The sequence below is a fragment of the Electrophorus electricus genome, chromosome 2 (assembly GCF_041902795.1).
Source record: "Electrophorus electricus isolate QZ-2024a chromosome 2, ASM4190279v1, whole genome shotgun sequence".
In the NCBI taxonomy this organism is placed as follows: Eukaryota; Metazoa; Chordata; class Actinopteri; order Gymnotiformes; family Gymnotidae; genus Electrophorus; species Electrophorus electricus.
This window is the reverse complement of record NC_137498.1, coordinates 5,350,688-5,367,668: the sequence shown is the minus strand read 5'-3', so window position 1 is coordinate 5,367,668 and position 16,981 is coordinate 5,350,688. Positions and strand designations below refer to the sequence as shown.

Genomic DNA, 16,981 nt, shown 5'->3' with positions numbered 1-16,981 from the left:
TGTGTCTTCTATTTGAAGTAGACACCAGGGAATCGAATGGCCTTCTTGCAGCAGAGGGAAATGATTTTCTGAACTCCCTAGTTACTCCAATTGAGTTCTCCAAGTCCTGTACTCCAAACTCCGGCACTATAACGCATGTGAAATCCCTAACCTCTTCGTCTGCAACTTGGTTCTACATTGTGCAAAATGGAAATTTCAAGATCAGAAGATTACTAACATCTTAGTATGGACATAAAGTGTAGCTTCTCTGTTGGAAAAAAATATCCCATCACTGTCTCCATTTGCAAACCGAGAAAGTCAATATATGCAGCAGGCTTGTCCTCCGGTGATGCAAGGACTGTGCTTTAGGAGCTGTGTTTAAGGCTGATTTCAATTGTCACAGGGATGATGTAAAACTCATTGTAGCATGATGGGTGTGCTAATCCATGTATTTCAAACAAAATTAAACAAAACAGAAACTCCACGAGTGCATCTGTATTTGATCTCCTAACAGAGATAAGTTATGCTACTTAGCTAATTCTTAAAAGTAACATCCTTATAGTCTCCTGACAATTAAAATCTATGCAAAGCAATGTTAATGATGCAGAATTTGTGCACTAGGGACTGCTTTCCATGCCAATGAATAAGCCTACAGTGATCCGCTAGAGCTCTTCATATTATTCCTAGGGAGTAACATTCTGTCTCTCAAAGGCAATGAAACAAGAAAACATTGCTTGGTGGGATTGAATTTTGCGTCCTAACGGGGAGAAGACAATTCAAGCCAGTTTTTAAACTATGCCTTGCAGGCACCAAAAAGGAGGAAATGCTGGGCTGATCCTGAACGGCCGGTGCTGTAGGGTTTCTGTAGTGTAGTGGTTATCACGTTCGCCTCACACGCGAAAGGTCCCTGGCTCGATACCAGGCAGAAACACAACTCTTGGTAGATGTGTAACTGCTGTCCTTTCAATTGAATGGAGAGCTGTTCTTCACAGAAAAAAGTCAGGCTCCTTAATTAATGGCCAAGCTGATTAATTAAAACTCATAGCATAATGGCTATGCTAATTCAAGTCTTTCAAGCATAAACTTCAGTGAGTGTGTTCTCGTTTTGTTTCCTAACAGAGGTTATGCTAATTAGCTGAAATTTAAAAGTTTCTTTCATCAAGTCTATGGCAAAGAACAAATCCTTGCAAGGCAATATCAAGCATACACAATTTGTGCAATAGGTTATGCTCTATATGCCAATGAGAGAACTACAGAGATAAAGTAAAACTCTTCATATTATGCCTAGTTAGCAACAGTCTGTTTCTAAAAGGGTAGGAAACAAGAGAACTTTGGTGGGGTTGTCTGAATTTTCATCCTAATGCTTGAGAAGTCATACTGCTTAGCCAGATTTAAAGCTATGATTTTCAAGCCCCAAAAATGAGCAAAAGCTGGAGAGGCAAAGAAGCATTTTAAAGTGGTTTCTGTAGTGTAGTGCTCAGCATGTTCGCCTAACACGAGAAAGGTCCTCTGTTCCATACCTGGCAGAAACATCCCTCTTGATAGCACAGTAGTTGGGCACGTGCTTTTTCTAAGCAGTGTATCAAGTGGGAGACTCTTTGTGCGGTTCGCCCTTTAGGTCCTCAGACTGAGGCACCAAGCTCCTTGTCTAATCGCAACATCATTTTGTCATATATCCTGTTGACTAAAAGACCTTTTTGGGGGATCATTATTGATTGATATAGATCTTGAACTCTCTTGATTTGTCTAGAGTAGTGGTCATTGCATTTGCTTTCCAAGTCACATGTCCCAGCTTCCATACTGTGCAGAAGCATTTCTCTTTCATCCATTTTTGGTGTTTACTGTATAAAATGGTTGGAACAAAGGGAAGCATGGGCAGGCGAGGCTAAAGAACTGCACAGGGAAATCAACTTAAACTCAGCATCATGGAACTGCAGCTGAGCTGCTTTTTAACTGCACTCAAAATGGTAAAAGAAGGAAATACTGTTCATGACTTCAAGGTAGAATTGAGAGGAGTGAGGTTCTGAGGACAACTATTGGGACTGCAATGAAAGAGATCTTCGGTTTTTATGGCCTTAAGCAGTGAAGAGCTCACACGGCCCTGCTACATAGGTTTAGAAAGCAAGAACAGAACCTACAATTTTCCAGGACCACCAGTTTGGACTGATGTGTAGGTCGGACTAGAGGGTTCCCTTTCAGCTAAACAGCATTTTTTTCTGACAGTTTGAATCAGATATTTCTGAAAATTACAATTGTGAACCATTTGAATTTTAGTTACGTCTGCTCATGAAACGCATTTTAGGCCATCCAACATACCCACGAAATTTGCATAAAATGGCAGCTATTTGTGAACTTCCAAATATGAAAGGTTTTGGCATAAATGATGTTCATTCTTTCTCCTAAATAATTTGCACACATTTTCAGTTTTGGGGATGAGCTGGTGAAAAAATTGTTCTGAAATTGCAGTGATACCATACTGCATCAAGGCATTTTTGCATGGTGTCTGTAGTGAATTGGTCATCACGTTTGCATTATGTGTGAAAGGACCTTGAATTGAAGCTGAGCAGAAACATTAGCTGGTTCTTTGGTTTCTGTGTCTTCTATTTGAAGTAGACACCAGGGAATCGAATGGCCTTCTTGCTGCAGAGGGAAATGATTTTCTGAACTCCCTAGTTACTCCAATTGAGTTCTCCAAGTCCTGTACTCCAAACTCCGGCACTATAACGCATGTGAAATCCCTAACCTCTTCGTCTGCAACTTGGTTCTACATTGTGCAAAATGGAAATTTCAAGATCAGAAGATTACTAGCATCTTAGTATGGACATAAAGTGTAGCTTCTCTGTTGGAAAAAAATATCCCATCACTGTCTCCATTTGCAAACCGAGAAAGTCAATATATGCAGCAGGCTTGTCCTCCGGTGATGCAAGGACTGTGCTTTAGGAGCTGTGTTTAAGGCTGATTTCAATTGTCACAGGGATGATGTAAAACTCATTGTAGCATGATGGGTGTGCTAATCCATGTATTTCAAACAAAATTAAACAAAACAGAAACTCCACGAGTGCATCTGTATTTGATCTCCTAACAGAGATAAGTTATGCTACTTAGCTAATTCTTAAAAGTAACATCCTTATAGTCTCCTGACAATTAAAATCTATGCAAAGCAATGTTAATGATGCAGAATTTGTGCACTAGGGACTGCTTTCCATGCCAATGAATAAGCCTACAGTGATCCGGTAGAGCTCTTCATATTATTCCTAGGGAGTAACATTCTGTCTCTCAAAGGCAATGAAACAAGAAAACATTGCTTGGTGGGATTGAACTTTGCGTCCTAACGGGGAGAAGACAATTCAAGCCAGTTTTTAAACTATGCCTTGCAGGCACCAAAAAGGAGGAAATGCTGGGCTGATCCTGAACGGCCGGTGCTGTAGGGTTTCTGTAGTGTAGTGGTTATCACGTTCGCCTCACACGCGAAAGGTCCCTGGCTCGATACCAGGCAGAAACACAACTCTTGGTAGATGTGTAACTGCTGTCCTTTCAATTGAATGGAGAGCTGTTCTTCACAGAAAAAAGTCAGGCTCCTTAATTAATGGCCAAGCTGATTAATTAAAACTCATAGCATAATGGCTATGCTAATTCAAGTCTTTCAAGCATAAACTTCAGTGAGTGTGTTCTCGTTTTGTTTCCTAACAGAGGTTATGCTAATTAGCTGAAATTTAAAAGTTTCTTTCATCAAGTCTATGGCAAAGAACAAATCCTTGCAAGGCAATATCAAGCATACACAATTTGTGCAATAGGTTATGCTCTATATGCCAATGAGAGAACTACAGAGATAAAGTAAAACTCTTCATATTATGCCTAGTTAGCAACAGTCTGTTTCTAAAAGGGTAGGAAACAAGAGAACTTTGGTGGGGTTGTCTGAATTTTCATCCTAATGCTTGAGAAGTCATACTGCTTAGCCAGATTTAAAGCTATGATTTTCAAGCCCCAAAAATGAGCAAAAGCTGGAGAGGCAAAGAAGCATTTTAAAGTGGTTTCTGTAGTGTAGTGCTCAGCATGTTCGCCTAACACGAGAAAGGTCCTCTGTTCCATACCTGGCAGAAACATCCCTCTTGATAGCACAGTAGTTGGGCACGTGCTTTTTCTAAGCAGTGTATCAAGTGGGAGACTCTTTGTGCGGTTCGCCCTTTAGGTCCTCAGACTGAGGCACCAAGCTCCTTGTCTAATCGCAACATCATTTTGTCATATATCCTGTTGACTAAAAGACCTTTTTGGGGGATCATTATTGATTGATATAGATCTTGAACTCTCTTGATTTGTCTAGAGTAGTGGTCATTGCATTTGCTTTCCAAGTCACATGTCCCAGCTTCCATACTGTGCAGAAGCATTTCTCTTTCATCCATTTTTGGTGTTTACTGTATAAAATGGTTGGAACAAAGGGAAGCATGGGCAGGCGAGGCTAAAGAACTGCACAGGGAAATCAACTTAAACTCAGCATCATGGAACTGCAGCTGAGCTGCTTTTTAACTGCACTCAAAATGGTAAAAGAAGGAAATACTGTTCATGACTTCAAGGTAGAATTGAGAGGAGTGAGGTTCTGAGGACAACTATTGGGACTGCAATGAAAGAGATCTTCGGTTTTTATGGCCTTAAGCAGTGAAGAGCTCACACGGCCCTGCTACATAGGTTTAGAAAGCAAGAACAGAACCTACAATTTTCCAGGACCACCAGTTTGGACTGATGTGTAGGTCGGACTAGAGGGTTCCCTTTCAGCTAAACAGCATTTTTTTCTGACAGTTTGAATCAGATATTTCTGAAAATTACAATTGTGAACCATTTGAATTTTAGTTACGTCTGCTCATGAAACGCATTTTAGGCCATCCAACATACCCACGAAATTTGCATAAAATGGCAGCTATTTGTGAACTTCCAAATATGAAAGGTTTTGGCATAAATGATGTTCATTCTTTCTCCTAAATAATTTGCACACATTTTCAGTTTTGGGGATGAGCTGGTGAAAAAATTGTTCTGAAATTGCAGTGATACCATACTGCATCAAGGCATTTTTGCATGGTGTCTGTAGTGAATTGGTCATCACGTTTGCATTATGTGTGAAAGGACCTTGAATTGAAGCTGAGCAGAAACATTAGCTGGTTCTTTGGTTTCTGTGTCTTCTATTTGAAGTAGACACCAGGGAATCGAATGGCCTTCTTGCAGCAGAGGGAAATGATTTTCTGAACTCCCTAGTTACTCCAATTGAGTTCTCCAAGTCCTGTACTCCAAACTCCGGCACTATAACGCATGTGAAATCCCTAACCTCTTCGTCTGCAACTTGGTTCTACATTGTGCAAAATGGAAATTTCAAGATCAGAAGATTACTAGCATCTTAGTATGGACATAAAGTGTAGTTTCTCTGTTGGAAAAAAATATCCCATCACTGTCTCCATTTGCAAACCGAGAAAGTCAATATATGCAGCAGGCTTGTCCTCCGGTGATGCAAGGACTGTGCTTTAGGAGCTGTGTTTAAGGCTGATTTCAATTGTCACAGGGATGATGTAAAACTCATTGTAGCATGATGGGTGTGCTAATCCATGTATTTCAAACAAAATTAAACAAAACAGAAACTCCACGAGTGCATCTGTATTTGATCTCCTAACAGAGATAAGTTATGCTACTTAGCTAATTCTTAAAAGTAACATCCTTATAGTCTCCTGACAATTAAAATCTATGCAAAGCAATGTTAATGATGCAGAATTTGTGCACTAGGGACTGCTTTCCATGCCAATGAATAAGCCTACAGTGATCCGGTAGAGCTCTTCATATTATTCCTAGGGAGTAACATTCTGTCTCTCAAAGGCAATGAAACAAGAAAACATTGCTTGGTGGGATTGAATTTTGCGTCCTAACGGGGAGAAGACAATTCAAGCCAGTTTTTAAACTATGCCTTGCAGGCACCAAAAAGGAGGAAATGCTGGGCTGATCCTGAATGGCCGGTTCTGTAGTGTAGTGGTTATCACGTTAGCCTCACACGCGAAAGGTCCCTGGCTCGATACCAGGCAGAAACACAACTCTTGGTAGATGTGTAACTGCTGTCCTTTCAATTGAATGGAGAGCTGTTCTTCACAGAAAAAAGTCAGGCTCCTTAATTAATGGCCAAGCTGGTTAATTAAAACTCATAGCATAATGGCTATGCTAATTCAAGTCTTTCAAGCATAAACTTCAGTGAGTGTGTTCTCGTTTTGTTTCCTAACAGAGGTTATGCTAATTAGCTGAAATTTAAAAGTTTCTTTCATCAAGTCTATGGCAAAGAACAAATCCTCGCAAGGCAATATCAAGCATACACAATTTGTGCAATAGGTTATGCTCTATATGCCAATGAGAGAACTACAGAGATAAAGTAAAACTCTTCATATTATGCCTAGTTAGCAACAGTCTGTTTCTAAAAGGGTAGGAAACAAGAGAACTTTGGTGGGGTTGTCTGAATTTTCATCCTAATGCTTGAGAAGTCATACTGCTTAGCCAGATTTAAAGCTATGATTTTCAAGCCCCAAAAATGAGCAAAAGCTGGAGAGGCAAAGAAGCATTTTAAAGTGGTTTCTGTAGTGTAGTGCTCAGCATGTTCGCCTAACACGAGAAAGGTCCTCTGTTCCATACCTGGCAGAAACATCCCTCTTGATAGCACAGTAGTTGGGCACGTGCTTTTTCTAAGCAGTGTATCAAGTGGGAGACTCTTTGTGCGGTTTGCCCTTTAGGTCCTCAGACTGAGGCACCAAGCTCCTTGTCTAATCGCAACATCATTTTGTCATAAATCCTGTTGACTAAAAGACCTTTTTGGGGGATCATTATTGATTGATATAGATCTTGAACTCTCTTGATTTGTCTAGAGTAGTGGTCATTGCATTTGCTTTCCAGGTCACATGTCCCAGCTTCCATACTGTGCAGAAGCATTTCTCTTTCATCCATTTTTGGTGTTTACTGTATAAAATGGTTGGAACAAAGGGAAGCATGGGCAGGCGAGGCTAAAGAACTGCACAGGGAAATCAACTTAAACTCAGCATCATGGAACTGCAGCTGAGCTGCTTTTTAACTGCACTCAAAATGGTAAAAGAAGGAAATACTGTTCATGACTTCAAGGTAGAATTGAGAGGAGTGAGGTTCTGAGGACAACTATTGGGACTGCAATGAAAGAGATCTTCGGTTTTTATGGCCTTAAGCAGTGAAGAGCTCACACGGCCCTGCTACATAGGTTTAGAAAGCAAGAACAGAACCTACAATTTTCCAGGACCACCAGTTTCGACTGATGTGTAGGTCGGACTAGAGGGTTCCCTTTCAGCTAAACAGCATTTTTTTCTGACAGTTTGAATCAGATATTTCTGAAAATTACAATTGTGAACCATTTGAATTTTAGTTACGTCTGCTCATGAAACGCATTTTAGGCCATCCAACATACCCACGAAATTTGCATAAAATGGCAGCTATTTGTGAACTTCCAAATATGAAAGGTTTTGGCATAAATGATGTTCATTCTTTCTCCTAAATAATTTGCACACATTTTCAGTTTTGGGGATGAGCTGGTGAAAAAATTGTTCTGAAATTGCAGTGATACCATACTGCATCAAGGCATTTTTGCATGGTGTCTGTAGTGAATTGGTCATCACGTTTGCATTATGTGTGAAAGGACCTTGAATTGAAGCTGAGCAGAAACATTAGCTGGTTCTTTGGTTTCTGTGTCTTCTATTTGAAGTAGACACCAGGGAATCGAATGGCCTTCTTGCAGCAGAGGGAAATGATTTTCTGAACTCCCTAGTTACTCCAATTGAGTTCTCCAAGTCCTGTACTCCAAACTCCGGCACTATAACGCATGTGAAATCCCTAACCTCTTCGTCTGCAACTTGGTTCTACATTGTGCAAAATGGAAATTTCAAGATCAGAAGATTACTAGCATCTTAGTATGGACATAAAGTGTAGCTTCTCTGTTGGAAAAAAATATCCCATCACTGTCTCCATTTGCAAACCGAGAAAGTCAATATATGCAGCAGGCTTGTCCTCCGGTGATGCAAGGACTGTGTTTTAGGAGCTGTGTTTAAGGCTGATTTCAATTGTCACAGGGATGATGTAAAACTCATTGTAGCATGATGGGTGTGCTAATCCATGTATTTCAAACAAAATTAAACAAAACAGAAACTCCACGAGTGCATCTGTATTTGATCTCCTAACAGAGATAAGTTATGCTACTTAGCTAATTCTTAAAAGTAACATCCTTATAGTCTCCTGACAATTAAAATCTATGCAAAGCAATGTTAATGATGCAGAATTTGTGCACTAGGGACTGCTTTCCATGCCAATGAATAAGCCTACAGTGATCCGCTAGAGCTCTTCATATTATTCCTAGGGAGTAACATTCTGTCTCTCAAAGGCAATGAAACAAGAAAACATTGCTTGGTGGGATTGAATTTTGCGTCCTAACGGGGAGAAGACAATTCAAGCCAGTTTTTAAACTATGCCTTGCAGGCACCAAAAAGGAGGAAATGCTGGGCTGATCCTGAACGGCCGGTGCTGTAGGGTTTCTGTAGTGTAGTGGTTATCACGTTCGCCTCACACGCGAAAGGTCCCTGGCTCGATACCAGGCAGAAACACAGCTCTTGGTAGATGTGTAACTGCTGTCCTTTCAATTGAATGGAGAGCTGTTCTTCACAGAAAAAAGTCAGGCTCCTTAATTAATGGCCAAGCTGATTAATTAAAACTCATAGCATAATGGCTATGCTAATTCAAGTCTTTCAAGCATAAACTTCAGTGAGTGTGTTCTCGTTTTGTTTCCTAACAGAGGTTATGCTAATTAGCTGAAATTTAAAAGTTTCTTTCATCAAGTCTATGGCAAAGAACAAATCCTTGCAAGGCAATATCAAGCATACACAATTTGTGCAATAGGTTATGCTCTATATGCCAATGAGAGAACTACAGAGATAAAGTAAAACTCTTCATATTATGCCTAGTTAGCAACAGTCTGTTTCTAAAAGGGTAGGAAACAAGAGAACTTTGGTGGGGTTGTCTGAATTTTCATCCTAATGCTTGAGAAGTCATACTGCTTAGCCAGATTTAAAGCTATGATTTTCAAGCCCCAAAAATGAGCAAAAGCTGGAGAGGCAAAGAAGCATTTTAAAGTGGTTTCTGTAGTGTAGTGCTCAGCATGTTCGCCTAACACGAGAAAGGTCCTCTGTTCCATACCTGGCAGAAACATCCCTCTTGATAGCACAGTAGTTGGGCACGTGCTTTTTCTAAGCAGTGTATCAAGTGGGAGACTCTTTGTGCGGTTCGCCCTTTAGGTCCTCAGACTGAGGCACCAAGCTCCTTGTCTAATCGCAACATCATTTTGTCATATATCCTGTTGACTAAAAGACCTTTTTGGGGGATCATTATTGATTGATATAGATCTTGAACTCTCTTGATTTGTCTAGAGTAGTGGTCATTGCATTTGCTTTCCAAGTCACATGTCCCAGCTTCCATACTGTGCAGAAGCATTTCTCTTTCATCCATTTTTGGTGTTTACTGTATAAAATGGTTGGAACAAAGGGAAGCATGGGCAGGCGAGGCTAAAGAACTGCACAGGGAAATCAACTTAAACTCAGCATCATGGAACTGCAGCTGAGCTGCTTTTTAACTGCACTCAAAATGGTAAAAGAAGGAAATACTGTTCATGACTTCAAGGTAGAATTGAGAGGAGTGAGGTTCTGAGGACAACTATTGGGACTGCAATGAAAGAGATCTTCGGTTTTTACGGCCTTAAGCAGTGAAGAGCTCACACGGCCCTGCTACATAGGTTTAGAAAGCAAGAACAGAACCTACAATTTTCCAGGACCACCAGTTTGGACTGATGTGTAGGTCGGACTAGAGGGTTCCCTTTCAGCTAAACAGCATTTTTTTCTGACAGTTTGAATCAGATATTTCTGAAAATTACAATTGTGAACCATTTGAATTTTAGTTACGTCTGCTCATGAAACGCATTTTAGGCCATCCAACATACCCACGAAATTTGCATAAAATGGCAGCTATTTGTGAACTTCCAAATATGAAAGGTTTTGGCATAAATGATGTTCATTCTTTCTCCTAAATAATTTGCACACATTTTCAGTTTTGGGGATGAGCTGGTGAAAAAATTGTTCTGAAATTGCAGTGATACCATACTGCATCAAGGCATTTTTGCATGGTGTCTGTAGTGAATTGGTCATCACGTTTGCATTATGTGTGAAAGGACCTTGAATTGAAGCTGAGCAGAAACATTAGCTGGTTCTTTGGTTTCTGTGTCTTCTATTTGAAGTAGACACCAGGGAATCGAATGGCCTTCTTGCAGCAGAGGGAAATGATTTTCTGAACTCCCTAGTTACTCCAATTGAGTTCTCCAAGTCCTGTACTCCAAACTCCGGCACTATAACGCATGTGAAATCCCTAACCTCTTCGTCTGCAACTTGGTTCTACATTGTGCAAAATGGAAATTTCAAGATCAGAAGATTACTAGCATCTTAGTATGGACATAAAGTGTAGCTTCTCTGTTGGAAAAAAATATCCCATCACTGTCTCCATTTGCAAACCGAGAAAGTCAATATATGCAGCAGGCTTGTCCTCCGGTGATGCAAGGACTGTGTTTTAGGAGCTGTGTTTAAGGCTGATTTCAATTGTCACAGGGATGATGTAAAACTCATTGTAGCATGATGGGTGTGCTAATCCATGTATTTCAAACAAAATTAAACAAAACAGAAACTCCACGAGTGCATCTGTATTTGATCTCCTAACAGAGATAAGTTATGCTACTTAGCTAATTCTTAAAAGTAACATCCTTATAGTCTCCTGACAATTAAAATCTATGCAAAGCAATGTTAATGATGCAGAATTTGTGCACTAGGGACTGCTTTCCATGCCAATGAATAAGCCTACAGTGATCCGGTAGAGCTCTTCATATTATTCCTAGGGAGTAACATTCTGTCTCTCAAAGGCAATGAAACAAGAAAACATTGCTTGGTGGGATTGAATTTTGCGTCCTAACGGGGAGAAGACAATTCAAGCCAGTTTTTAAACTATGCCTTGCAGGCACCAAAAAGGAGGAAATGCTGGGCTGATCCTGAACGGCCGGTGCTGTAGGGTTTCTGTAGTGTAGTGGTTATCACGTTCGCCTCACACGCGAAAGGTCCCTGGCTCGATACCAGGCAGAAACACAGCTCTTGGTAGATGTGTAACTGCTGTCCTTTCAATTGAATGGAGAGCTGTTCTTCACAGAAAAAAGTCAGGCTCCTTAATTAATGGCCAAGCTGATTAATTAAAACTCATAGCATAATGGCTATGCTAATTCAAGTCTTTCAAGCATAAACTTCAGTGAGTGTGTTCTCGTTTTGTTTCCTAACAGAGGTTATGCTAATTAGCTGAAATTTAAAAGTTTCTTTCATCAAGTCTATGGCAAAGAACAAATCCTTGCAAGGCAATATCAAGCATACACAATTTGTGCAATAGGTTATGCTCTATATGCCAATGAGAGAACTACAGAGATAAAGTAAAACTCTTCATATTATGCCTAGTTAGCAACAGTCTGTTTCTAAAAGGGTAGGAAACAAGAGAACTTTGGTGGGGTTGTCTGAATTTTCATCCTAATGCTTGAGAAGTCATACTGCTTAGCCAGATTTAAAGCTATGATTTTCAAGCCCCAAAAATGAGCAAAAGCTGGAGAGGCAAAGAAGCATTTTAAAGTGGTTTCTGTAGTGTAGTGCTCAGCATGTTCGCCTAACACGAGAAAGGTCCTCTGTTCCATACCTGGCAGAAACATCCCTCTTGATAGCACAGTAGTTGGGCACGTGCTTTTTCTAAGCAGTGTATCAAGTGGGAGACTCTTTGTGCGGTTCGCCCTTTAGGTCCTCAGACTGAGGCACCAAGCTCCTTGTCTAATCGCAACATCATTTTGTCATATATCCTGTTGACTAAAAGACCTTTTTGGGGGATCATTATTGATTGATATAGATCTTGAACTCTCTTGATTTGTCTAGAGTAGTGGTCATTGCATTTGCTTTCCAAGTCACATGTCCCAGCTTCCATACTGTGCAGAAGCATTTCTCTTTCATCCATTTTTGGTGTTTACTGTATAAAATGGTTGGAACAAAGGGAAGCATGGGCAGGCGAGGCTAAAGAACTGCACAGGGAAATCAACTTAAACTCAGCATCATGGAACTGCAGCTGAGCTGCTTTTTAACTGCACTCAAAATGGTAAAAGAAGGAAATACTGTTCATGACTTCAAGGTAGAATTGAGAGGAGTGAGGTTCTGAGGACAACTATTGGGACTGCAATGAAAGAGATCTTCGGTTTTTACGGCCTTAAGCAGTGAAGAGCTCACACGGCCCTGCTACATAGGTTTAGAAAGCAAGAACAGAACCTACAATTTTCCAGGACCACCAGTTTGGACTGATGTGTAGGTCGGACTAGAGGGTTCCCTTTCAGCTAAACAGCATTTTTTTCTGACAGTTTGAATCAGATATTTCTGAAAATTACAATTGTGAACCATTTGAATTTTAGTTACGTCTGCTCATGAAACGCATTTTAGGCCATCCAACATACCCACGAAATTTGCATAAAATGGCAGCTATTTGTGAACTTCCAAATATGAAAGGTTTTGGCATAAATGATGTTCATTCTTTCTCCTAAATAATTTGCACACATTTTCAGTTTTGGGGATGAGCTGGTGAAAAAATTGTTCTGAAATTGCAGTGATACCATACTGCATCAAGGCATTTTTGCATGGTGTCTGTAGTGAATTGGTCATCACGTTTGCATTATGTGTGAAAGGACCTTGAATTGAAGCTGAGCAGAAACATTAGCTGGTTCTTTGGTTTCTGTGTCTTCTATTTGAAGTAGACACCAGGGAATCGAATGGCCTTCTTGCAGCAGAGGGAAATGATTTTCTGAACTCCCTAGTTACTCCAATTGAGTTCTCCAAGTCCTGTACTCCAAACTCCGGCACTATAACGCATGTGAAATCCCTAACCTCTTCGTCTGCAACTTGGTTCTACATTGTGCAAAATGGAAATTTCAAGATCAGAAGATTACTAGCATCTTAGTATGGACATAAAGTGTAGCTTCTCTGTTGGAAAAAAATATCCCATCACTGTCTCCATTTGCAAACCGAGAAAGTCAATATATGCAGCAGGCTTGTCCTCCGGTGATGCAAGGACTGTGCTTTAGGAGCTGTGTTTAAGGCTGATTTCAATTGTCACAGGGATGATGTAAAACTCATTGTAGCATGATGGGTGTGCTAATCCATGTATTTCAAACAAAATTAAACAAAACAGAAACTCCACGAGTGCATCTGTATTTGATCTCCTAACAGAGATAAGTTATGCTACTTAGCTAATTCTTAAAAGTAACATCCTTATAGTCTCCTGACAATTAAAATCTATGCAAAGCAATGTTAATGATGCAGAATTTGTGCACTAGGGACTGCTTTCCATGCCAATGAATAAGCCTACAGTGATCCGGTAGAGCTCTTCATATTATTCCTAGGGAGTAACATTCTGTCTCTCAAAGGCAATGAAACAAGAAAACATTGCTTGGTGGGATTGAATTTTGCGTCCTAACGGGGAGAAGACAATTCAAGCCAGTTTTTAAACTATGCCTTGCAGGCACCAAAAAGGAGGAAATGCTGGGCTGATCCTGAACGGCCGGTGCTGTAGGGTTTCTGTAGTGTAGTGGTTATCACGTTCGCCTCACACGCGAAAGGTCCCTGGCTCGATACCAGGCAGAAACACAACTCTTGGTAGATGTGTAACTGCTGTCCTTTCAATTGAATGGAGAGCTGTTCTTCACAGAAAAAAGTCAGGCTCCTTAATTAATGGCCAAGCTGATTAATTAAAACTCATAGCATAATGGCTATGCTAATTCAAGTCTTTCAAGCATAAACTTCAGTGAGTGTGTTCTCGTTTTGTTTCCTAACAGAGGTTATGCTAATTAGCTGAAATTTAAAAGTTTCTTTCATCAAGTCTATGGCAAAGAACAAATCCTTGCAAGGCAATATCAAGCATACACAATTTGTGCAATAGGTTATGCTCTATATGCCAATGAGAGAACTACAGAGATAAAGTAAAACTCTTCATATTATGCCTAGTTAGCAACAGTCTGTTTCTAAAAGGGTAGGAAACAAGAGAACTTTGGTGGGGTTGTCTGAATTTTCATCCTAATGCTTGAGAAGTCATACTGCTTAGCCAGATTTAAAGCTATGATTTTCAAGCCCCAAAAATGAGCAAAAGCTGGAGAGGCAAAGAAGCATTTTAAAGTGGTTTCTGTAGTGTAGTGCTCAGCATGTTCGCCTAACACGAGAAAGGTCCTCTGTTCCATACCTGGCAGAAACATCCCTCTTGATAGCACAGTAGTTGGGCACGTGCTTTTTCTAAGCAGTGTATCAAGTGGGAGACTCTTTGTGCGGTTTGCCCTTTAGGTCCTCAGACTGAGGCACCAAGCTCCTTGTCTAATCGCAACATCATTTTGTCATAAATCCTGTTGACTAAAAGACCTTTTTGGGGGATCATTATTGATTGATATAGATCTTGAACTCTCTTGATTTGTCTAGAGTAGTGGTCATTGCATTTGCTTTCCAGGTCACATGTCCCAGCTTCCATACTGTGCAGAAGCATTTCTCTTTCATCCATTTTTGGTGTTTACTGTATAAAATGGTTGGAACAAAGGGAAGCATGGGCAGGCGAGGCTAAAGAACTGCACAGGGAAATCAACTTAAACTCAGCATCATGGAACTGCAGCTGAGCTGCTTTTTAACTGCACTCAAAATGGTAAAAGAAGGAAATACTGTTCATGACTTCAAGGTAGAATTGAGAGGAGTGAGGTTCTGAGGACAACTATTGGGACTGCAATGAAAGAGATCTTCGGTTTTTATGGCCTTAAGCAGTGAAGAGCTCACACGGCCCTGCTACATAGGTTTAGAAAGCAAGAACAGAACCTACAATTTTCCAGGACCACCAGTTTCGACTGATGTGTAGGTCGGACTAGAGGGTTCCCTTTCAGCTAAACAGCATTTTTTTCTGACAGTTTGAATCAGATATTTCTGAAAATTACAATTGTGAACCATTTGAATTTTAGTTACGTCTGCTCATGAAACGCATTTTAGGCCATCCAACATACCCACGAAATTTGCATAAAATGGCAGCTATTTGTGAACTTCCAAATATGAAAGGTTTTGGCATAAATGATGTTCATTCTTTCTCCTAAATAATTTGCACACATTTTCAGTTTTGGGGATGAGCTGGTGAAAAAATTGTTCTGAAATTGCAGTGATACCATACTGCATCAAGGCATTTTTGCATGGTGTCTGTAGTGAATTGGTCATCACGTTTGCATTATGTGTGAAAGGACCTTGAATTGAAGCTGAGCAGAAACATTAGCTGGTTCTTTGGTTTCTGTGTCTTCTATTTGAAGTAGACACCAGGGAATCGAATGGCCTTCTTGCAGCAGAGGGAAATGATTTTCTGAACTCCCTAGTTACTCCAATTGAGTTCTCCAAGTCCTGTACTCCAAACTCCGGCACTATAACGCATGTGAAATCCCTAACCTCTTCGTCTGCAACTTGGTTCTACATTGTGCAAAATGGAAATTTCAAGATCAGAAGATTACTAGCATCTTAGTATGGACATAAAGTGTAGCTTCTCTGTTGGAAAAAAATATCCCATCACTGTCTCCATTTGCAAACCGAGAAAGTCAATATATGCAGCAGGCTTGTCCTCCGGTGATGCAAGGACTGTGCTTTAGGAGCTGTGTTTAAGGCTGATTTCAATTGTCACAGGGATGATGTAAAACTCATTGTAGCATGATGGGTGTGCTAATCCATGTATTTCAAACAAAATTAAACAAAACAGAAACTCCACGAGTGCATCTGTATTTGATCTCCTAACAGAGATAAGTTATGCTACTTAGCTAATTCTTAAAAGTAACATCCTTATAGTCTCCTGACAATTAAAATCTATGCAAAGCAATGTTAATGATGCAGAATTTGTGCACTAGGGACTGCTTTCCATGCCAATGAATAAGCCTACAGTGATCCGGTAGAGCTCTTCATATTATTCCTAGGGAGTAACATTCTGTCTCTCAAAGGCAATGAAACAAGAAAACATTGCTTGGTGGGATTGAATTTTGCGTCCTAACGGGTAGAAGACAATTCAAGCCAGTTTTTAAACTATGCCTTGCAGGCACCAAAAAGGAGGAAATGCTGGGCTGATCCTGAACGGCCGGTGCTGTAGGGTTTCTGTAGTGTAGTGGTTATCACGTTCGCCTCACACGCGAAAGGTCCCTGGCTCGATACCAGGCAGAAACACAACTCTTGGTAGATGTGTAACTGCTGTCCTTTCAATTGAATGGAGAGCTGTTCTTCACAGAAAAAAGTCAGGCTCCTTAATTAATGGCCAAGCTGATTAATTAAAACTCATAGCATAATGGCTATGCTAATTCAAGTCTTTCAAGCATAAACTTCAGTGAGTGTGTTCTCATTTTGTTTCCTAACAGAGGTTATGCTAATTAGCTGAAATTTAAAAGTTTCTTTCATCAAGTCTATGGCAAAGAACAAATCCTTGCAAGGCAATATCAAGCATACACAATTTGTGCAATAGGTTATGCTCTATATGCCAATGAGAGAACTACAGAGATAAAGTAAAACTCTTCATATTATGCCTAGTTAGCAACAGTCTGTTTCTAAAAGGGTAGGAAACAAGAGAACTTTGGTGGGGTTGTCTGAATTTTCATCCTAATGCTTGAGAAGTCATACTGCTTAGCCAGATTTAAAGCTATGATTTTCAAGCCCCAAAAATGAGCAAAAGCTGGAGAGGCAAAGAAGCATTTTAAAGTGGTTTCTGTAGTGTAGTGCTCAGCATGTTCGCCTAACACGAGAAAGGTCCTCTGTTCCATACCTGGCAGAAACATCCCTCTTGATAGCACAGTAGTTGGGCACGTGCTTTTTCTAAGCAGTGTATCAAG

General features: G+C 40.3%; 6 non-coding genes across 6 annotated transcripts; all 6 read left to right on the top strand.

The window, feature by feature from the left end:
- The first annotated feature begins 837 nt into the window (after positions 1–837).
- On the top strand, positions 838–910 carry trnav-cac (transfer RNA valine (anticodon CAC)). Its single transcript has one exon. It is a non-coding gene; the product is annotated as a tRNA-Val (tRNA).
- Positions 911–3,408: 2,498 nt separating this feature from the next.
- On the top strand, positions 3,409–3,481 carry trnav-cac (transfer RNA valine (anticodon CAC)). Its single transcript has one exon. It is a non-coding gene; the product is annotated as a tRNA-Val (tRNA).
- Positions 3,482–8,539: 5,058 nt separating this feature from the next.
- trnav-cac (transfer RNA valine (anticodon CAC)) lies at positions 8,540–8,612 on the top strand. The gene has a single exon. It is a non-coding gene; the product is annotated as a tRNA-Val (tRNA).
- Positions 8,613–11,110: 2,498 nt separating this feature from the next.
- Positions 11,111–11,183, top strand: trnav-cac (transfer RNA valine (anticodon CAC)). Its single transcript has one exon. It is a non-coding gene; the product is annotated as a tRNA-Val (tRNA).
- A 2,498-nt stretch (positions 11,184–13,681) lies between these two features.
- Positions 13,682–13,754, top strand: trnav-cac (transfer RNA valine (anticodon CAC)). The gene has a single exon. It is a non-coding gene; the product is annotated as a tRNA-Val (tRNA).
- Positions 13,755–16,252: 2,498 nt separating this feature from the next.
- On the top strand, positions 16,253–16,325 carry trnav-cac (transfer RNA valine (anticodon CAC)). Its single transcript has one exon. It is a non-coding gene; the product is annotated as a tRNA-Val (tRNA).
- Positions 16,326–16,981: the final 656 nt, after the last annotated feature.